This window comes from Anas platyrhynchos, chromosome 2, assembly GCF_047663525.1.
Source record: "Anas platyrhynchos isolate ZD024472 breed Pekin duck chromosome 2, IASCAAS_PekinDuck_T2T, whole genome shotgun sequence".
In the NCBI taxonomy this organism is placed as follows: Eukaryota; Metazoa; Chordata; class Aves; order Anseriformes; family Anatidae; genus Anas; species Anas platyrhynchos.
The window spans coordinates 101919543-101941894 of record NC_092588.1 but is presented as its reverse complement, the minus strand read 5'-3'; the positions used below and the strand labels follow the sequence as shown (position 1 = coordinate 101941894).

General features: G+C 42.9%; 2 protein-coding genes and 1 long non-coding RNA gene across 3 annotated transcripts in view; 1 reads left to right on the top strand and 2 right to left on the bottom strand.

The window, feature by feature from the left end:
• BLVRA (biliverdin reductase A) overlaps positions 1-543 on the bottom strand; it is a 44748-nt gene extending 44205 nt beyond the window's left edge. Inside the window, exons 1-2 of the mRNA XM_072033087.1 lie at positions 528-543; positions 286-409 (exon numbers count right to left, since the gene is read on the bottom strand). The gene's annotated coding sequence lies outside the window, so the exon portion shown is untranslated. The remainder of the gene's footprint in view (positions 1-285; positions 410-527) is intronic.
• The window catches only part of COA1 (cytochrome c oxidase assembly factor 1), a 52676-nt gene that overhangs the window by 9867 nt on the left and 20457 nt on the right, over positions 1-22352 (top strand). The window lies entirely within an intron of this gene.
• The window catches only part of LOC140001553 (uncharacterized), a 41522-nt gene continuing 23586 nt past the window's right edge, over positions 4417-22352 (bottom strand). The window contains exons 2-4 of the long non-coding RNA XR_011806850.1: positions 14996-15146; positions 14308-14904; positions 4417-6227 (exon numbers count right to left, since the gene is read on the bottom strand). This is a non-coding gene — a long non-coding RNA (uncharacterized lncRNA). The remainder of the gene's footprint in view (positions 6228-14307; positions 14905-14995; positions 15147-22352) is intronic.

Genomic DNA, 22352 nt, shown 5'->3' with positions numbered 1-22352 from the left:
GGTGTTGCAGTATCAGTGTTCTGTAAAATAAGCTCGAATTAGCAGTTTCGGCCACCCATCTGTTTTGGTGATGGTCTAAGTATATGTATTTTAAACCAAATACGACCCATTTTAGGTTCTGAAGAGAAAAGAGAGACAAACCTTTCCTGAAAGAACAAAGAGCATTACAAACACATTATGTTTGCCCAAATCCTCACTCCATAGGAGTCTCTCCAAAGAGTTCAACTGGAAAGCAGAAAGCATTTGCTTATTCTTTTTGTATTTATAGAAAATACATTTCCTCACCTCCAGTTTAGGCAAATCTCAGTTGTAATGAGGCTAACTGGGCAGAGTCCAGATTAAATTCGCTGCTGGCGTTGTGGCGTTGACTTAGTGGATGGGCACCTGAAATGAATCTGGCCTTTTCTTCCTGTGAAAGCGAAAGTGTGTTAGCCAGTTGTTTCCAAAGCATGCAGAGTAATACGCGTTTGGATTGTACACAGCTAATCCTCTTTATACTTTGCTGACTGTAACCTGCTTAGTCTTACATGAAATGTATTCTCCGACTTTCTGTGAGCCTGATCCAAAGTCTGTTGAAGTCAGTGGAAAGAGTCCAGATTTTTTCCAGTAGTTTTGGAGCAGACTCTATATGAACAGCTGGTCTACTACTGAGTCTTCTAGTTGAAAGACGAAGAAAATAAGCAGTACCAAACCGCACTGGACTCAGCGCTGTATTAAAGATATAAATGAAAGTAATGTGAAACTCGTAAAACCAGACTGGACACAACACTCAAACATGCTGCAGAGAGCAGTCTAGTGCTAACAGGGGAATAAATCAGATACTTAATAATTTGTTTTCCATAGCTTTTACTTTTCCACATATTCTGTAACATAACAGAACTTTTTTTTTTTTTTTAATTTTTTTTTTTTCCCCTAGGCACATAGTTGCCAGACAGCAGCACTGGAATGAGAACATATGTAGTATTTGCTTTTATCTTACTTTACATAAAAAGAAGTATGAATACCTTGTGTTATTCCAAGTATAAAATTACAGGTGTCAAATCATTTGGTGTTTTAAGTACTGTGCCAGAAAAGTAATCCAGTAAAAATAGCTATGTCCTGTCAAAACTGAGCAGTTAGTATTGTTATTACAGTTCCTTACTTGCACGGCTCCAGCAGTGTAAGATTGTACAAGACAAGTGTAAGACCAGCAATAAACTTGCCTGGAATTGCCCGGAACATAGAAAGTCAGGGGGATGGAAACCAGATGAAACTAAAGGTCCAGTGTAAGAATCTGCCTGGTCTGCTTTACAGTGGTTTCAACTATAAATGCCATTGAGTAAAAAGTATTCAGCATCTTAGGGAGTTATTCTTAACACAGAAACCACAAAGACTTAGAGCAAAGGGTGATTTGTGCTTGGTTCTGTGTAAGTACATGGTCAACCCCCCCATGTCCTAAGAAGTGTGCCATCTGAAGATGAGAAAAATACTTATCTGGAAAGAGGAAAGATTTTTTTTTTTGCATTTCCGTGTTATGACTGGGGGTGCAAAACAGAGATTAAGATGGTTTGACTGGGTCAGACTGTGGCTGTGCTGGCTGTGGCAGGGAAGCCCTTGGGACTCTTGGATACTGAAAAAAGTGAGGCCATCCTTACAGAGCTGAGTAAGTCTTCAGGAAGAAGCTTGATGTGGACTTGAACCAAGGCAGGAGGTACCAAAACAGGACACAGCACTGCCCAACACAGTTTTTTGCTATGTGAATTTCTCCTCAATAGAGCATGAAGAGCCACACGCTACATGCAGCTGCCGGAAATCAAGTTAATACTTTTATTGTCTGCTCCACAAAGGCTGGGTCTGAAGAAAATCTACTTAGTAGATTATTTCCCTGAAGGGGGCAGAAGAATCACTGCATTTAACACTTTTTCCTGGCCCCTGGAGCTGCAATGAAGCCTGGACAGAGACAGACTGGTTTGCTAAAATGGGGACACACTGCTTCTGTCAGTATAGATGTTAAGAAGCTTATTAAAGGACACAGCAGCTGCCAAGTGAATCTTTAATCCCTGCCAAATCCCCTAAGTTTGTGATCAGTTTAAAGCAGTTCATGTAAAAAATAAACTTTTACTCATCATTCCATGTGTTTGCAGATCAGATGTGGTTACTTTCATGGTGTTAATCGGAATTCATTTTACTTGTAATTTTCAGAGTGAATTTTGACTGTCCTAAAAAACACTCCCCCAAACCCTGCTCTCTTTCCCTGTTTCTTAAAAAATACAGGAATCATATTCATTGTCCACACTGGTATTTTAAGTGGCACACAGAGTGTGGCAGGTGACATAGCACATAGCTGAACAGCAGGCCAAATCCTGATGCTGTGGGCTGCCTTAGTGTTAAAATATCAGAAACTAAAGGGGCACTAAAGCTTGCATGTCCTGACTGATACATGAGTAAGGGTTAACTGTCACATGTTGATTTATTGAAAAACTTTTAATGTACTTGCTCATTTTCTCTTTACAAACCACATGATCATGCTGAGTGTAAGTATCTCATGCAGAAATGAGTAAGGCTTTTTGAGGTTCCTTTTTCATACAAGTCTCATTGCTATTACTTTGTGGAAAGACTGTACCAAAAAAAAAAAAATCAGGGCATGCTATATAGGATAAATTGTGGGTTTTGGTGTGTGTGTGTGTTTTTTTTTCTTTTCAATTTCTGAAGAAAAGAACGCTACAGTAAGTCCATCAGTCAGTGGATCAAAGGGTGGAAGTAGTGTACCTCGGTATGCTGTAATGTGAGCTATTTGTTCAATAGTTAGCCCTAGTTTACCAACATGACTATTCATTCTAAAATAAGCACTCTGGCAGTGTTTGCTCCCAGGCAAATACTTGCTCTGCTGCAGTTCTTTCTCAGCTCAGCTGCCTCTGATCCCCTTTGCAAGTGCCGAAGTTGTTAGCCTTTGTAGTCATGCGAGTTAATTACCACTCATTTGGGTCCCTTTTCTGCATGGCCAAAACCTTTCATGTCCTTTACATGGGGCTGAGAGGAAAGCCTAGCCCTCGTTCAGGCACTGCTCCTCATGCGATGTATGATTAATGGTTGCCAAGAAGCGCTCGGCCGCCTGGGCACCGGCAGGTCGCGGCTGTGCGGCTGCCCGGGGAGTTAGGTAGCGGGGCGGGCCAAGCACAGAGCATCTGCTGGTGGAAATTGGTGCCAGGGCCCACCAGGAGATGGCCCTGTGTAGCTTGGGCCACCTGGGAGGTGGTGGCCAGAAGTAGCATCTGGGCACAGATGGGACGGGCCTGCTGGGCATAGGGGCTGCAGCCACTGGGCCCTGTATGGGGCAGTGAGGGAGAAGATGGCCGCTGGCTGGAGCCACTGGGGTAGCTGCTCATCGCGGCTTGGCTCTTCAGTCTTGGGCTGGGCTCTCTTAGCTTTGGGAGTGGCTGCGGTAGCCGTAAAGGAGCGCAGACTGTTGTTTGGCTTTCATATCAGTCCAAGGAAACTAGATTTATCTGCCAGGCCAAAAGAGTTGTCCTCACCAGAGCGGATTTTCACCCACAGTGCTCTTTAGAGGTTGTGGCCTGCAATAGCAGGAAGATCGACAGGGACCACATACTTTTACCATCTCTAATCTCTGGGGCTTTTTACTTGAAATATGCTTTTCCTTTTCAGCTAAATAAACCATAGCAAAAAGCCTTTCACTGTGTGCTGAAATATTCTCAAGTGCTCTTGTTTCCAAGGGTGACTTTACTGGGGGCAGCAATGCAGTCTCAGAACAGAGCTCTTACGTGTCCCAATTACAGATTTACTTCCCGTGCCGCTGACAGCTTGATTTGTGAAAGAAAAAGGGACAAAATAGGAAAACAAAACTCAACCCACAGCCTGTGCAAGAGAGAAAAACATAGCCTTGCTGTGCTGTAGAGGAAGTGTCAAATAGAAATAACATTTCAAAGGGGGAAAGCTTTTAGTCTTCATGTACATGATAAAAATCCTTTTACAAGAGTAAGTCGCATAACTGTAACTATTTTTAAGCTTTAGAAATTTCCTGTTTAATACCTGTGGGATAAGTCTGTGCAGCTAGCTGGAGACCAATTTTAACCTTGGACCATTGAAATCTGTTGACCTGTGGTTTGGTACAGTGCTAGCCACTGTTCGTTCGTTCTTTCTTTCTTTCTTTCTTTCTTTCTTTCTTTCTTTTCTTTCTTTCTTTCTTTCTTTCTTTCTTTCTTTCTTTCTTTCTTTCTTTCTTTCTTTCTTTCTTTCTTTCTTTCTTTCTTTCTTTCTTTCTTTCTTTCTTTCTTTCTTTCTTTCTTTCTTTCTTTCTTTCTTTCTTTCTTTCTTTCTTTCTTTCTTTCTTTCTTTCCCTCCCTCTCTTCCTCCCTCCCTCCCTCCCTCCCTTCTTTCCTTCCTTCCTTCCTTCCTTCCTTCCTTCCTTCCTTCCTTCCTTCCTTCCTTCCTTCCTTCCTTCGGCAAACCTCTACCTACCCCCAAAAATTTTAAATGTCACATGACTGACTATGCTGGACCTGTTTGACTTTTCTGCCTAGTTTTGCAAAGTAGCCAGATACTGTGAGGAAAATGTTGCCTAATTAAGCAGATGTCAGAAACCCACCATGATGCTTTTATACAAGTCTGATAGGTACTAAGAGGACAGTAAATGCATGTGTAATTCCAGAGCCATTTCATCTGGTTTGAGACTAAGCAGCAGTTGTGGAAGGAGAAGGCTGAACTAGGGTGTTCTGCTGTTGAACAAACAATTTTATTTCTAAAACAACATCTCATGGCAATGCACTGCAGGGCTCATGATTCATAAAGCCAGTCACGCACTGAAGGGAGCTGTGTCTTGATTTGTGGCTTGTAAAAACAGGAGTTTGCTAATAAATGTGTTCTTCAGAATGACAGCCCAGCACATTCTTGAAAGTGGACTTCTTGGCTTTGTCTTGAACAGTAGCCACCTATGATTACTGCACAGTGCTTTTATGATAGATGAGACAGCTTCCTCCTGGCCACTTAGTTATGTCACCATTATATGGCAAAAAAGAATCAGGGTGACCCAGCCTAAAAGGGGTAAAGCAAACAGCAGGGCCCTGCCATTGACAAAGCAAACTTGCTTTAAGCGCATTCTCTAGATAGTCTGAGTCATCGGTCTTCAAATATGTTTATTCTCTTCTTCCTTCTTCCCTCTTTCCCCAAGCTGTACTACAAAGCAGTGCTTTGACTGGAAGCTGGGGGGGGTGTACTACAGAGAGGGAGGTCCCAGCTGTGTGTTCCTCTCCCTGCCATCTCCTCCTTCCTTAATGCTAGGAATTTGTTTTAAATCCAGTCTTGAGAGGAAAAAAATACTCCCTGGTTCTGAAATGGAATGAATTGAAGACACTTTTAAAATGACAAGTGTTTTTCTGACAAGAGGGTCTGAGGCCTGTAAGGACAGATCCTTGTGCCGCAATGTATTGGGTTTATGTGGCAAATAGTGAGCATCCACGGTACTCAAACTGAATATGGCCACCCAAATGGCTGTGTCTAAAGCTAAGTAGTACAGGTGAGCAGGTGTATTTTGGTAAGTACGAAGAAAGACACAGAGAAACTGATTTTCCAGACATACTAATCCTGGAAGCATTGCTTGGTTATTCACAGTGCACAACTTTTACTAATGTCAGCCAAATACACAGCTCTGGGGATGAACTTCTAGTGTCTGCTGAGGCCAGGAATCTGCCTTTGCCAATTTAATTCCTTATTAGAACATGTCAGAAATATTTTTTTAGCATGGCTGTATATGCATGTCTGTTTGTATATGTATGTGCGTGTGTTCCATTGTTAACAGTGAGCATTAACTGTATCCATCAGGGATGAAATAAATGGACTGTAAAATTTCCTTGCCATCTGCACAAACATCAGCCTGGTGTCAAAAAGAGTACTTATGTTTATGAAAGCTAGACTGAGTGATGATGGTGAAAATTCTGCTACCTGGTACGCTCTCTTTCAAATGCAGAATTCCAGTTTTCTCCTGTATAAGAACTTCATTAGAAAAGCACACAGACTGAGCAAAACAAAGTTACTGCTTGACAAATTGCCTTGATGTTTTGTTCAAATTCAGAAGAGGATTTCTCATCCTTCCACGGAAGTGAGCTACTTGTGAGCATGGTCAGAGGCTGCAGTGAGCCCAGCCTGAGCAGCAGCAGCTCTGTAGCTAGTTTGGTTGTCGACAAGAACCACAGGGCAACAGCAGCATCAGGGGCAGCATTGGGGTGGCAAATCTGTAGATGAAAGAATACAAATTTGATTACAGTATTTGTTATGCTGTTAGTCAAAGCTCGTCCAGTTGCATTTCTGTTGAGCAACATCCAGAGCCTGCTGGAGGCAGCGGGAGTTTTGCCATCAGCTTCCCTGGGGGGTAGGATTTTGCTCACTGTTTAAATTAGCTGTATCTTCACAGGAGCATATGGGAGCAAACGCAAAGGTTTTGAATTGAAGGAGCCAGTAAGTGGCCTTATGCATTTACTTTGTTACCCAGGTAAAAGCTGAGACAGCAAGACCCATCTGCTAGACCTTCAACACATCTCTGTAAAACCCATGCTGGAGTGAGAGCATTCTTTTCGATTTTATTTATGGCTCTGGCTGTCTGAATGAGTGCATCTGGAGCTCAGATGCCTTATGCCCTTATTGTAAATTAGTTAACTTGAAAAACTGCACACGCTGTCAGAACTTTGCTGTGGAAATGCCAGGCTCTGTAGTCGAGGTGCTTTTGTGTGTACGTATGTTTTTTACGTGAAAAGGCTGTTGAACTTCATGCATAAACACTGCTCTCTGTCTCTTTTCCCTCCCTCTTTTGTTGCAGACTGTGGACTAGCATTGAATATTCAGGGAAAGCTCCCCAGAGAGATTAGGGACATGGACAGATTTTAAACAGGGCCTTAATGCATGGACACGAAAGGACAAACGTTCTAGAGGGAATACTAATGCAAATGCCCTGGTTTGGGGTCAAAATACATTAAACAGCTGCTTGCATGCTAAAGATGCTTTTAAAATCAATACAGACAGGAAATTATAAAATGTGTATGTACAGATTTTGCTACTTCCTCAGTGTTGTAGCCTAAGAGAGTGAAAGGGTTTCACTTGACCCCCTTTGTTATAAAGCATACAACACTGTCAAGTATTGGTGCTAAAGAGCAGGGCACCTATTTATTGAACCCTTTCACAGGGCTCAGAATTCCAGACCCTGCCGAAGCCTATTTCAGGGAGGAGTTGTCAGTGTCCTTCCTGGAGAGCTGTGGGAGGTAAGGCCTAGCAGCTGTAGGCATTAGAGTTTGATGAGAGTAAACTGCTGTTATTATCAATTGCTCAGATGATGCAGTGCTGGAAAATAACTTATTGCTATTTTTAAAAATCTACATTTAAAAAAATCCATTTAAGTTATTGCTTAAAAAAACAAACAAACAAAAAAAAACAGTAACTACATATTTCTGGGCTAGCTACTCAGCAACTAAGATGAAATGGAGAAATGAAGTCTGACTATAAAAACTGGCAGCCTAGATGGGTCACCGTCTGAGAGTGAGTTACATAACCCTAACACGGCAATATCACAGCCACGGTGCGGCCTTAATACCACTGCACAGTTGGTATCTATCATTGAACCACGTGCGTATTAAAGGAAGGCTTGACAGATTTAAAATAAATGTAATGAAAAAATAATTCAAGTAGCTCACATTCCCTCCAGCTGCTGAAATAAATATGTTACTCCACCACTGCTGTACCCTTTCCTTATGGGACCTTACCCTGACTCCACATCGCTGCTGTGCTGTGGTCTCTGACATGAAAATAATTATCATTTGCAGTATAGAAGAGGAGCAGCTTCCTTATAATACTTACGTCATTTAGGTTCCCGGTGTAAACCACGCGGCATTACCTGGGCATTTTGCCAGGCATATAGCCTGTACCACCAGTGTCCCATGTTACAATAATCCCTAAAAAAGCTGCCCCTAAGTTGAGGCACGTTGTTATAGGTGCTGCATGTTTGTGACTGCTGCAAGCATTTGGCAGCTTCAAACTCCATAGAATCCACATTTTTTTTTACACTCCAGCTTAGTTTGGGGCAAAAGGACAAGTCTTCAGGAGCCCTGAAGTGCTGCTGGCCATAGCCTGTAACTTTTCATTGCTACCTTCCTTCTGCATCATCCCCATGTCTCTTCCTTTTGGCTCCTTTTTGCTTTCTACCAATTCAGACATTTCTTTCCAACACCAGCTCTTCTTGGTCTGCTGCTCCTAATTGTGGTCTTTAAAGCATTCCTTGAAGACGTCTCCTCTGCACCCTGAAAGTTGTTGCCGGCGGGTTTTGAGGACGTGCTCAGTGAATGCATCGCATCCTGTTTGTCACTTAGATGACAGTGCTCAGGTCCCAGTCTGCAGCTGTAAGACACAGGCAGAGCTGCAGCTGCTGTTCACTGGAGATGTAATTTTGGATTCCTTCAGAAATGAGATGGCCTCCCTAACCTTAGTCTTGCTCTCAGTAATGCCTGTGGTATAACCACACTCAACAGTTTGTGGTTTGGATTTCCAAGAGAGCAATTCCCGTTGAGAACACGACTGCCATCGACACAAATGGCAAGGCTGCAAGATGTCTGCATTCAAACATGGCCATTAAGCCTAGTCAGACAGCAAGACCAGTCAGACCCCTGTCTGCAGGCCAGTACTTACTGAAATTAATATTTCTGAACCCTTGAGATGGTTCCACTGGTGTCAGCGAGGGCCCTTGCGTGCTCCCACTCATCCTCCCTACCATAAAACCCACAGATGTCTCTTCAGCTGAGTATCACAGCCACTTCTCTCCTTTTTCCATGCTTGGTTGTTCTACATTTGGATAAGAGGAAATGCCAAGGGTGGGGAGCATTTTGCCTTGCTGCTTGTTATGTACTTTTCAATAGAAAAAGGCCGGATGGCCGGGCACTTTCGTAAATCCTGCCTGCAGCCAGTGCTTGCTGCGGCTGCCTTGGTCACAGCTCTCCCCCTGAGTCCCAGATCTTTGTTACTTACACAGGGATGTAAAAGGGGTGCAAGGGGAGTGAAATGAAGGCACCTTCTGACATTATTGCCTCCATCCGGAGGGGAGGAATACCGCCCACACATGGTCTCCAGCAGGTGGCAGCGGCAGCCCTCACACCGCGGGCAAGGATGTGGCTCAGCTTTCCCCTTTAGCCTAGGGGGACAAAACCCTGCCCTCCTTGTGTCTGCCCAGACCTCTGACCCCACGGGTAGCTGCTCAGGGGATGGTGACAGCCACAGATGTGACAGGATCTCGTGGCACGAACTGGGGGGACCAAATGCTTTCAGCAGTGGTGTCTCTGCAACCTCATTGCAAAATTAGTCTTGCCATTAATGTGGAGAAAAACCAGTCTGAATATACCATTATTTTTTTTTTTTTTTAAACAAAGGATGTCTTCAAGCAGGTACTTGTGCTCTGTAGGTACTGCAGATAAGTTAGTAGAGAGTGCTTTGTGGTGTATTTGTTGGTGCTACCAGTTGAGTTATCTCAGTATGAGTTATCTCACACTGAGAAAGGAAGAAGCCACCCGCCAAGCATTTCTGAGGTAATAATTGCTTCTAAATAGTAAAAGAAGCCATCTTCTCCATTTGGAGGGAATTTCTGTGGCTTTGAAGGGCAGATGTAGAGCGGAGTTTTGGCCCTGTAATCAGGTACTTTCAGCAAAGTACTACGTTCAGCTCTGGGGCCCCAGCACAAGAAGGACCTGGACCTATTGGATAGAGTCCAGAGGAGGACCACAAAGATGATCAAGGGGTTGGAGCACCTCTTTTACAAAGACAGGCTGAGGGACTTGTGGTTGTTCAGCCTGGAGAAGAGAAAGCTCTGGGGAGAATTTACAGCAACCTTCCAATACCTAAAGGGGGCCTACAGGAAGGCTGGGGATGGACTCTGCCAGGGAGTGTAGTGATAAAACAGGAACTAATGACTTTAAACTAAAAGGGGATATTTAGATTAGCTATTGGGAAGAAACTCTTTACTTGGAGGGTGGTGAGGCACTGGCACAGGTTGATCAGAGAAGCTGTGGATGCCCCATCCCTGGAGGTGTTCAAGGCCAGGCTGGATGGGGCCTTGGGCAACCTGGTCTGGTGGGAGGTGTCCCTGACCAAGGCAGGAAGGGTGGAATTAAATGATCTTTAAGGCCCTTCCAACCCAAACCATTTTAAGATTCTATGGTTCTGGGAAAGTGCCTGCTGGGCTGGCTGCAAGACCCCTTGGTGCTGAAGAGCGCTCAGCTCCATGCCCCTGGGCAGTGAAAATACTTTACTGCAAAGGGAAGTGGATAAAAATTTCAAGTACATTTGAGAAGCCAGACAAGTTAAACTTTTCTGCAAGAGACATTCTGGCTTTTACATTTCCTTTCTTGAGATGGAAGATAGCTTTCTTAATTTAGGCAATGATTTTCCAACCTCAGAAACCACAGACCCGTGCATTTTTTTTGTATACCCTGCCTTCCATGTTGTCACATCTTTCCCCATTTTCCTTTCCTAGCGTGATTGCTGTTGTTTACAAAAAAAACCCTCTTTCTTCCTCTTTTCTTCACGCTGTCTCACCTCAGCAGGAGCCAAGTGTGGGCCCCTGTGCCTACCACGCAGAGCCAGCTGCTGCCATGGGAAGGGGAAGGCAGGCGACCAGGCCAGCTGCCGCCTGGCAGAGGGAGCTGGCTGCTGTGCCGCTGCTGCTCCTCAGCCTCCAGCCGCTGCCCTCTGTTCCCTCGGTGGCAGCCGTTCAATCCTGAGCACTGGCAAACAGGAGGAGATCTACTTGAGGGAGAGCAGCAGGCTGCCTGCTGGTCAAGTTGATAATTTTTGATCAAAAAAAAAAAAAAAAGAGGAAGGAAGGAAGGAAGACAAAGAAAGAAAGAACCAAAAATAACCCATGAAGTTCTAAGGTCTCTTGTGCGTTGTTTCTTGGGTGCTATTAATTTTCACACAGTGGCATGAAACTGAAAAATGGACTGGAATGAACTCCTGGTATCAGGGCACATTATGTTTACTGTGTGCCTTCAATTCAACAATGTGCTGAAAGGACCCTTGCACTTTCTAGATATACACCATGTGGCTAAAAGTAACTGGTTTTCATATGCAAATAATTAAGTCCATTTACATTTTTTAAAAGGTTTACCACTAAGGAAGAAATGCATGTGTTGCAAGTAAGGAGTAGAGGAGAAATCATTCAGAATTGTGCAGTTGACTTTATACTGTGGCACTCTGCCCTTTCCCACGTGCTTGTCTCCTGTTGATAATGCCTGGTGTTATGCATGTGCAGGAAGGCAGAACGTGCAACTGGACAAGAGAGCTGTATATGTAGAGGAGAATTTTGACCTTGCTTCTACCTCAGATGTTGCTGTTCCTTCTTATTTCTGCCCATGTATCCTTAGTTTCTTATATAGTCCCTTTTCTAGACATTATCAGAGACTGGTCTGGGGTCTGGGCCTCTCTCTCTTTTTTTTTTTTTTTTTTTTTGGTCCTGTTTTTGGTTTATACAACTTCTGATAGATTCTTTATCACCTGCTCCCTGCAAGGCAAACTGCAAGGCTGCTTCCCTTCTGTAGCAGCTGTGCTGGAGAACTGATGATGAGGAACAAAATGGGAGCTACTGAGCAATCATGGGGAGACTGGCTATTAAAAAAAAAAAAAAAAAAGAGCTAATTAGAGCATAGAGGAAGAGGCAACACTGTGTGCAAAAACACCAGAAGGTAGGCCCTCCAAATCCCATACGCTCCCTGTAAATAGCTATAATTAACCCAATAGTATTCACTTTATCAATTAAAATTTAATTAATATTTTCTGTCCTTGACAATCATATTAAAGGCAGTCAGGAAAACATAGTGGCAGCTGGGCTTCTGCAGAGAGCAGTTGCAGTCAAGGAGAGCTACAACAACAGAGGCATGGGAGACACCCCTCCATCTATCGGTTGTACCTGTGTTAGAACTAAAACTGGTCACCAAATTGCTGACAAAGGAGAGAAGGATGGCAAACTGTGAGCCCCGGTCTTCTTCTGCAGTGACAGGCAGCGTTACACTTCCAGGCATCACCCTACAAATGCAGCACCCACCTGGGTGAGAGAGAGGAGTAGTGAGAAAATGAACGTTGTTGTTACTTATTTGGCCTTACCACCCACTGAGGGCTTCTGTACAGCACTTTGTTCTACCTGTTTTTTGATGTTCTGGTTGGTGCTTTGCCTTGGTGGAGCAAGCTTAGCAGAGATATCCCTTCTGAACTCCACGGACCCTATCAAAGCAGTAAGGTTATTGCTAAAAATGGTGTGTCTGTACTAGCAGCTTGGCACGCTCCTGTTTTGCTCCAGGGACAGGTTTCCTGGCCACTCATACTGCCTGTGGCAATTAGTGTTTGAGCTCTCTTCTGGAACAAATCAGTTGGTATCCCAAGGGGAAACCTGAATGTAGTCAGCTGTGTAGATCACTCCAGGGTTTGCTCCAGACAGACAGGATAAATGTGGAAGACACCAAATGTATTTCCTTCCAACCAGAACAGTGTTTCAACATAATTCCATTTTAGGCTGTAGCATTATTTGTCCTCTCCCCCCATCCTTTTCCTAAGACACACAACAATTTTTTTTCTGGCATGGTAATGTTTTTAACCCAGCGCTGCTCTGCTGGCCTGCTGTATAAAGCTGTTATTATTCTGCATGCCTTGAACTGAAAAAAATACCACCAAAGCCATGCACAGAAAATAATGAGTGCTAGCCACAGGGTCGTAAGAGAGGACCTGAGCTGAGCACAACACAGCATGGCAGCAGCACATCTGCTCAGCTCTTAACAGCATGGTCATGGGCCGCTCTGCAAAACTGGCCTGTGGGTGAGCGTCTGCAGGGCAGAATGACTGTGGGGTGAAGCAGGTCTGTTATTCCTCTTTTACCAGGAGGGTACAGACTAAATCAGCAAGATTCGCGGAGTGTGTTGAAACTACATCTCCCAGATCATGGGGAGAAAGCTTTCAGTACAAAACTGTTAGACAAACACAAGTAGGGAGAAGAGATGGGATGCAAACACCGTCACAACAACCCTCTTCTTGTCTTCTCTCCACTCCTCTGGATGAAACATGGTAGGTTAGGCATGTTTTTGATACACCTAGTGGATCAGGCCCTTCAGGTAGCCAAGTGACATGCTGTTTCTCAATCCTAGGGAGGCGGGCACCAAGCTTAGTGCTATGAGGTGAGAAGTGCTTCTGAGCACACCCAGAAGCAGAACTGGAGGATCCTGGTGGACGTCAGCGTTAGAAAAGCTGAGTGTCACAACCTGAAGTCTCTTCGGCCTCTAGGCTTCAGTGTGTAACTACAACCATCACAGAGCTTGTGGGCCTTGTGGGCCTTGTCCTTGTGGGCTCCCCTATGGTCACACAAGAACAAGCCTCAGGCCTACCACACCGTGAGCTACATCTTCCACCAGCTGTGTGCTCCCAGGCATGTCCTGAAGGGTGATGGGGATCAGAACGAGTGAGTTCTCTACCCTGGTGGGACAAGAAGTGCCTCTGGTGCCATACAAAGGTGCTTACACAGGGCTGGCAGACTAAGGAGATGAACACGGACAACAGCCATTGCTGCTGCAATGGTTCTGTCCACTTCAGGCTGGGGCATCCGATATACGGCAGAGTTGAGAAACAGCCCCACAGAATCTCATGTTGCCATATGTTATGAAACAAACCTGATCCGTTGTTGTACTGTTGGTAATTCCAGATAGATTTATGTAGAATTGAAGGAGTTGGAGATAGGTGCTGAGAATCACTGCAGTCTTCATCCCAAAATGAACCTCAAAATGAGCACAGTAACTGCCCAGCAATGATTGCTTGAGTTTTCACGCATTGTTTAGCTTGGTCTTTCTCTCTCTTAAGTCTAGTTAAAGATTTTACTGGGTTTTTAGAAATGTACTTCCCCCAACCTCTCTGAAATTCACTAGCTTTTCTGACTTTTATAAAAAGAAAAGCAGAAACGAAACCCTAGGCAACTCTCTGCTAGGCTTTGAATTCAACATTCAGAACAACAAATACATCCAAACAATCTTTGCTTTACTGTTAGTCATTTGTACAAACCTGCAATTAAAAGGCTCAACATTTGTTCTCATCTCTTTCTGAAATTACATTTTCCACTTCCTAGGCCCTGGCCTCAGGCAGTGAATTTTTGAAGCAATCATGCCTTCATAATTAATGTTTAAAGATGAATGTTGCAACTTTTAACACAGTGTGTAGCTGAGTAAACATCCTGCAATCCCTTGTAACAAAAAAAAAAAAAAAAAAAAAAAAAAAAAAAAAAAAGAGTATGAAAAAATACATGGCTCTTACTGGAAGCTACAGGTTTTGCGGACATTATCCTTAGAGCTCCCAGCTGTAGTATGTTTGCTTACTGCTCCCTGTTTGCTTGGAGATGTGGGATACTGCCATGCTTGAAAAAAGCAGAAGAAAATAAATACCACATCCAATCTGTCAGTTCTTTGTGCCACTGACTCATCTCCCCAGAAGGCTTGCTGGGAAAGATTAGCTCATACCAAGAGGGAGGAGACAAATCTTTGACAAATGATCAGTAGTAGTAACACAATCAATGCTATTTTGGATTTTACAAAAGGGCAAGAGGATGAGGGATGGAGTGGGAGGAGAGAAAGGGGTAAAAAGAAGGTCAGGATGTGTGTGGGAGAAAGTATGGTCAGAAATTCCCTTTCTCTTTCACATACCTTTGTGTATCCTAAATCCACCTCTTCTTTGTAGAAGCTACAGCTTCCAGACTGTTACTAAACCAAGGGGTTTTACCTCTGATAGCAATCCCTCCTTCGTGGGGCTTCTGTGTGTTCCTCAAGCGCTCCTCATAGGCATTTACCTGAAGTGGTCTTTGTGGCATTTTTGGTGCTTGAAAAATTAATTGTGTCATCCTTTTCCATCATCCATCTGTTGCAACAGAAAAGGAAAGTGGGAAAATCTTCAACTTTGGCATTTCAGGAAGGGGAATGGATGGCCTGGGTTGCCATTGCCTACTTACTTCAGGCCTTGGAGTTGGGCATTGCAATCCTGATTCAGATTTTCTGGTAGACACACCTCATGCCTAACATTTCCCAATCGGTTGGCACGAGGCAGCTGCCTGTTCATCTAAGGCTCCCATCTAAGTACTCGCGCAATCCCGAGAGTGGTTTCTGTAAAAAGGGACAAGGGGGGTCAGAGTGTGACCATGGAGGGGTCTAGACATGCCAGGGACCCTATATTGTATCTGCTAGTTCTAGTTCTGGTATGGCCCCATCTTATCTGATCTCTCCATCTGTTCTCCTGGTGCTGTTCTACATACACAGAAGCCTTTCTAACGTACACAGAGGCCAATGACAAAATTCTCTAGAATTTCTCCAGACGGGTCAATTGGAACAAGAACAGAATACTTCGAGCTGGATTTCCATTTTCTTTATTATTATTATTATTATTATTATTATTATTATTATTATTATTATTATTATTATTATTATTATTATTATTTTCCTTTCCTTCTCTATCTCCCAGACAAGAGAAGGACATTCACAATCTGACACAACTCAAGGTCTGCAGACCAAGTTCGGAACAGGTGCTCTGGGCTTTATTGTTCTTTGGTGTTTTTTCTGCTCAAAACAAATGTCTGATTCTACAATTAAGCATGAAAATGGAACCTCCCAAATAATCTTGCCTTTCTTGCTGTGAAGTTCAGGCTCTAAGAAAGATTAGTAAGAGAAACATTCAGCACCAGTCATATTTCTTTGGGTAACAGACAAGTTTCTGCCTGTACTCCCTCCTAGTATTCATTATGAACAGGCATTAGTGACTTCCTAAGCAGCAAGCCCAGCTGAATAATAAATGAAGTATTGCCTTCTGCTTTAATAATTTCCTGTTCTTTTAGCATTGTTTATATACCATCAACAGCATGCTGATACATTCACTGTGTACCCACTGCTTGGCTATTTTATTATCTATGGCTTTCATTATCTGCCCTGATTACTGATCCTAAAAGGAATGAACTAATTTTTAGATGGTTTTACTGTTGAAGCGTAGTGGTTTTTAATCTTTTTTTTTTTTTTTTTTTTTCATTTATGAGCCCCCTTAGGAGTTTTCCAGTAAAGGTATTGACCTGTTTGTACCAAATTTAAGCCTCCACATAATAGCTTGCTTTTTTTCTGTTGTTTTTCAACAACATCCTGTAACAATCAGAAGCCCAGGGAGCACTCCTGCAGGGTACAGGGTGCTTCAGATACCCTTCATGTTAAACATGACACAGATTGTTCAGCATTTTGCTGAACTGAATCTTTATTGAATCCCGTGGTGTGAAAAATGCTTTGGGACTAAAAGCAGTGTGTTTTTCAAGAAATGCTTAATCCTAAGCGGATCATGCAAGTAGAGTGTGATAGAGACTCCGCTGCAGTTAATGAAAAGATTTTGTTTGACCTCAGTGGGCTCTCAGACAGGCCAGGAACATACGCTTGCCATTGCTAACAGCATTCATTTAGTAGAGTTTCCCTTCCTAGATGGGGAATTAGTTTTCTTTCTCTGTTGTTTGTACAGAAAGACTGTAACAGCTCAAGGAGATCATGCAGGAGCCACAGTGTTTAGAAATGTAGAGCTGCTTTTGAAGAGAAGATACCTCCCAACTCCATGTCTAGCCATTCAGCTGTAGTCCAAACAAGCATCCCCACCAGGCTCTTCAGCTGGCTCCTTTTAACAGTCCGCATCAGTCTGCTGTGCACACTGCCTCGCAGGAGTGAGGGCCTGTAGAAGAACCCACATGAACAAGCAGAAAGCAGCCACCTCACATTCCAACTCACTTGTGTGCATCGTTCACACTAGTGAGTGTGTACATTAGGCCCTTCCAAGCTCATACATCTAAGGTTGGAAGTGTCTATTTTTTATTTATCTTTTCTTGTAGGCTGCATTCACAGCTTATTCCAAATCCTGTCCCCAGCCTTAACATCCTTCATTCCTACATTGCCTGGTTTGAAGCCAGTGGACTCGAACTGGGCAGGCTCCCAGCCACTTCGGTTGACTCTGGTACATATTGTCTAGAGGGCATTTGGAAAGGCATATGACTGTTGACTTCCAAGGCTGTTTCATAAGGACAAGGACTTGTAAAGAAGCAAGACATGGAGCAATTTGGTCAGGGGCACAGTTGCCTAAGTATCAGTGATGAGGGTAAAATTTAGGGATCTGGTATTCTGAGCATAATGAATTTGCTGTCCTTGTTTTGTTTTGTCTTTTGCTCTTTTTCCTCCTTACGTCTTCACTTGTTAGAATTAAAATGGACAATGTAATTTATGCTCCAAATTCCTTTTCTTGTTCTGAAACCAGCAATAAATGCTGTAGGTTTTTCTAAAGAAGAACCTTTCTCTAAAGGTGCCATGCCCTACAGTTTTCTCCCTAGGAGCACAGGAGGGGGGAGGAAAAACCTCCGGCAGTGACCCTTTTGCTATGTAACCTTTCCTTAAAATGCCAGCAACTGAGCTTCCACAAAGAGGAACAACAAATATTGAAAGAGGAATGTGAAGGACATTATGAAAGACGAAAGCAAGAAAAAGGGATCTGCTCAGACATGTTTCTCGGGGAAGGTGATGTAATATGTACTGCAGAAAATACTTGTAGTTGACATAACTCACTCTCTTTCTAAGTAGCCGTGGCTGCCAGCGGACGAGGAGAAACAAAACCTACAGCTGGGAATACAGCTGGTCAGGTCTTTTTGTTCAAAAGAAATATAGCAGGCATAAAACTAGCTTTCAAAAGATGCCGATGAGGCTTAATTGAATAGTGTCCTATTAATTAAGGCTGAGCAACCAACGGATGAAAGTCTCATTTCTGTTGGGATGGTTTATGGTGATACTGTAACATTAAATCTGGCATACTGGGAGTACTTCAGAGGCTGGTGTTGGGATGCCATGGTATGCAATCCTACTAAAAGCCCACAAAGTTGAGCAAATATTCAACAATTTTTTTTGGTAGCTATCTTGAAAATGATCTGGCTTTGTATTAGCTGATTCTCATGTATTTTAGTCAGCTTTCTTAAGGAAATGGTACTTAAATGACTGTTCTTTGTGTGTACATGTGTACACATACATAGATATATAGCATTTGGGAACCTCCTTCCCTGTTATAACCAGATCTAACAGAGAGGCACGGGGTCTTCAAGCTACTGAAGGCATTAAGAATTTTATGGAAGAAGGTAGCTGGATAATGAAAAGAGTCTTGATCTTTTCCACAGAGGAAAGGCTACAGGGAACTGAGTTCTCGGTTGGCTTCGGAGAATCCAGGAAGCCCAAATCTGGAGGATCACTGGGTTTCTTATTCCACTTCTCACAGAACTTACTGGTTTAAATATCTTGGCTACAGCATGAAATGCTTATCTTTTAAAACTGCTAGCTCCTCTATTGTGTTCCTTCTGCTATGTGTACAGAGCAACGTGCTGCATGTACGGACTGAGAAATGACTTCATCTGTTTTCAGGTAGGCTAGTTCATAAAAAATGGATGAACAGGCAAGCCAGAGGTCATGGTATATGAACTATTGTAGATTTATCCTATATTGCCAACAGAGGAAGAGTTGTACAGGAGAAATGTCCATTATGAAATCTATGTTTGTCTGTAGGACTTAAGTACTTGGTCTATTACCTGCTTTTCACAAACATTGCTGTCACTGTTCAGACAAACAGTAGACATGGCTTAATGCAAAAGAATGTGTGGCAAAGCTGCAGAAGATCCCTAATGAGCTTGATATGACTCATGTAATCTCAACACCTCACTTGCTGCACTGTAAATTGATTACAAGGAAAACACAAGTAGTAGGACTGACAGTACTAGAACTTGGAGCAGGAAGGCAAATGACTGCTGGATCCTTAAGAATGGCCGGAGTATTCTTCCTCTCCCTCTATTAAATACCCAGTCCTTTGCATTGTCTCTGTTGTTGTAGGTGGAGTCTGGATAAGAGCTATCCTAATAGCTTTTTAGCTTGATTGGGGCTACCAAGTGATAGTGATCTTGAGCCAGTTTTGAGGAGTGGCACCAAAAAAACAGTTGTTATGCAGAGTGTTGTATGGGACAAATAACACTCTGCTTCCTCAGCTGCCTGAAAATTATGCTCTAGGCACCAACCTTCAATCTGAATACAGTAAGTCAAGCCTCAGAAGTCTGCATCCACTGCACAACTGAGCTTAAAATAATTATAGTTATCAGCCTATCATACAATTAATTTAGACCACGCCAGGGGAAAAATCTCTAGAGCAAGATACTGTGTAGCTGACACTCATATTGCCAGATCTCTCCCTGTTGCACTAACTGGGGTCTTGTTAGTACACTGCTGAAGTTGGGTTGTATTTCAAGAATTCCCTCAGTTACAGCAGCGCTGAGTCCTGAAAACTGCAGTGGATCTCTGATAAAACCCTGCCCACAACCAAAAACTGTCTTGCTTATTGGCCATGATAAAAGCCTAAGGTTTCTTAGTGCAATTTCATTTTACTTCCTAAACTGGAAAGTATAGAAAAAACCCCTTAAACTGGCCAGTTACTTAAGTGAATGAAGTTTCAGTCCTTTTTTTTTTTTTTTTTTTTTTTTTTTTTTTTTTTTTTTGAACTAGGGCAGAAAAACAGGATCAGAAGACAATATTACCTGCCATAGTGAAAACTCTCTGTCCCTGGAGATAATGTTTCAAAAACCTCATCTTGGGTTGTCCATGCAATGTACTGGGCTCTGTAAAGAGAAAGTTTCTCCCCACTTAAACCTTGGTGGCTGGTGAGCTGGGGGAGGAAGGGCAGTGAAACTGGCTGCTTCCATTTTGCATAGAGATGAAAACCAGCTGGTTGCTCCAGTTGCCCTTTAGGCCAGGATTTGATAAAACTTCATTCCTTTGCTGTTCCCACCAAATCCTTTCTGGTGTTACACTCACATACACAGCCCATTCCCATTCCTGCATAATCCCCATGCATACTCCTGCTTCTTTTTATAAAAGTCCATTTGTGGCTTGAAAAAGCTCGTGTCAGAAGCAAAGCTATTTAAATCTCTCATGATTTCTTACTTTTCGTCTTTTGGAGCACAGTTGCTAAAAGTCTGAGCATAGTTGTTGGTCTGATTTGAATTTCTTCCCCTCCCCAGCTCTAAACCAGGTGACATTTTTAGGTTCAAATTGTATAGCAGGAAGCACACTAAGCATCACATCTGAGAGAAAAAGGAAACAACAGGATGCGGCTGCGGTGCTGGGTGCTGCAAACAGCCCAACTCCTCATGTTAAGAAACATTTTTTTCCACCCTTGGTTTAGAGCATGAACAGTCGTTCAAAAGCTACCCGAGATCCATTTGCTGGGTGATGGAATGTAGGCCTGCCTAGCTTGCTTCCTATTAGGTTATTAACACTTACTGCATCTGTAAGTGCTGGTTATTGAAGGAAGGGCTTAGCTTTCTACCGGAATCCTGGGACTAATTAAAACATTGCCATTCATATTTAATGAGCAAGTTGTTACTTTCACCGGTAAGCTGGCTTAGACTCTCAGTCCCATAAAGCACAAACGGCACATACAGAATCGTAGTTAACAAGCCGATTTGGGGAGAAACGCAGTCAGAGGAGCACAGCTTGCTCAGAAGCTAAAAATGTTTGGTTTTCTTCTTACTTTCCCTCCCAGCAGTGGGTACTGCGTATGCTAACTAGTATGCATCTCTCAGCAAGGCACCCAGACCTCGCAGGGCCAGTTCTTTCTTCCAGTAAGACCTTTGCGTCATAAAAAGACCCAGACAAAACATCCCCAGGGGAAAATCCTGTGCTTATAGGGACTTCCAAGCCCAGTATAGCACCATTGGCTCAGCTAGCCTCTTGTTCTGGGTGGAGGAGAATGGCCTGTTAGAAAGGAGTGGCCAACACAAATGAAGAAGAGCAAATAAGACACTTGAGGGTGTCCCTAATGGATTGCAATGTAGAGGGCAGGCAAAGGAAGTTTTTCACCTTTTCTCTGCCAGCCTTGGGCAGAGGAGTGGATCTGGTGAGTTTTAGCTCTGTGTATCTATCAGCCAGCTTTGCTGTCTTATTGTTTGTACATCCACAGAGTAAGCTGTCCAATCTTATCTTCTCTGATAGCAAGTCACACCTCATGTAAAATTATGAGATGTACACTTAAGAAGTGTCACATGAGTAGAATAAATTTGGGAGCGTATGGGTCCTTATTAGCAAAGTTATAAAGTTCAAAAACAAACACAACACATCAGGCCATTTCACGGTGGACAGAGCAGCGAACAGTGCATTTTATTCCAAATATTTAATTTAATAAATATTAAATACAAATGTGAACACTGTTGCTTTGACGTACATTCCTCATCCAGCTTTACTCTTGCTTATAATGTAATAAATCAAGAATAACTCTACTGAACTCAGCAAAGTCATCACCCTGTGTAAAACTCAAGAAGAGAGAGTGAATCTCGCTATTCCATTCAATTCACTACAAATGCAGCAATATGTTTAAGACCAATGCACAACCAGAGCTGAATGGTAAATCTCAGGCTCGGTTCAGTACAGAGTTTTTGAGCTAAAATTCCATCTAAGTGCTCTTGAACACTGCAGGATGAAATCATTTTCCTGTGGTGTAGACTAGTGGTGTTTTTGTTGTTGTTGTTGTTGTTCTTGTTTTTCCCCTGAAACAATTAAATTTTTTGTAAACAGAGACCACATAAAATACATGGCTGACTTCTGGGGAAAAACCTTGAAGACTGTGACTTATTCATATGTTAAAACAAAATTATAATCTACAAGCTTCTGTTTTGAAGCTAAGTTTTTGGGTCTATCAGCATTTTTTATTCTGCACCAGTTTTCTGCATGCTGGAAAATATACAACCTTAAGATAACATTAAAAAACAAATCATCTAGGAAGCTCATTTTTTCCATTATGAAAGTGTCTAGTCATGCATTAGTGAAATGAATTAGTCACCTAGCACACCTTTCACAGCCTGAAAAGACTGGGGTTATGGGCTATGCTTTCCCACGTGTAACAGGAGCATCCCTGGACACTCTTCCCACGAGAAGAATATCCACTCCTCCTTGTACCTACACCACTATCACTCCACAGTTTCTGATTAGGTTTTATTCGGATGCAATCATAAATCACTCACAATTCAGTCCAAGGCCTGAAACTAACCAGACCAGTTCATAGTTCTGGAGTGAGCTATTCTGTTTGCGCTGCTCTCCAGATTAAAGCGTTTCTTGTTGTGACATGGAAAGACTCCAGGTGTGCGGTGTTCAACAGGGAATGGGGACAGCATGACACTTTGGGACACATATGCCTGGGGGAGGGGGGAAAAGCAGCAGGGAAAGAAAGACACATTTGCTTTTGAACCACTCAGTAGAAGTTGACTGAACAATAGCAACCTA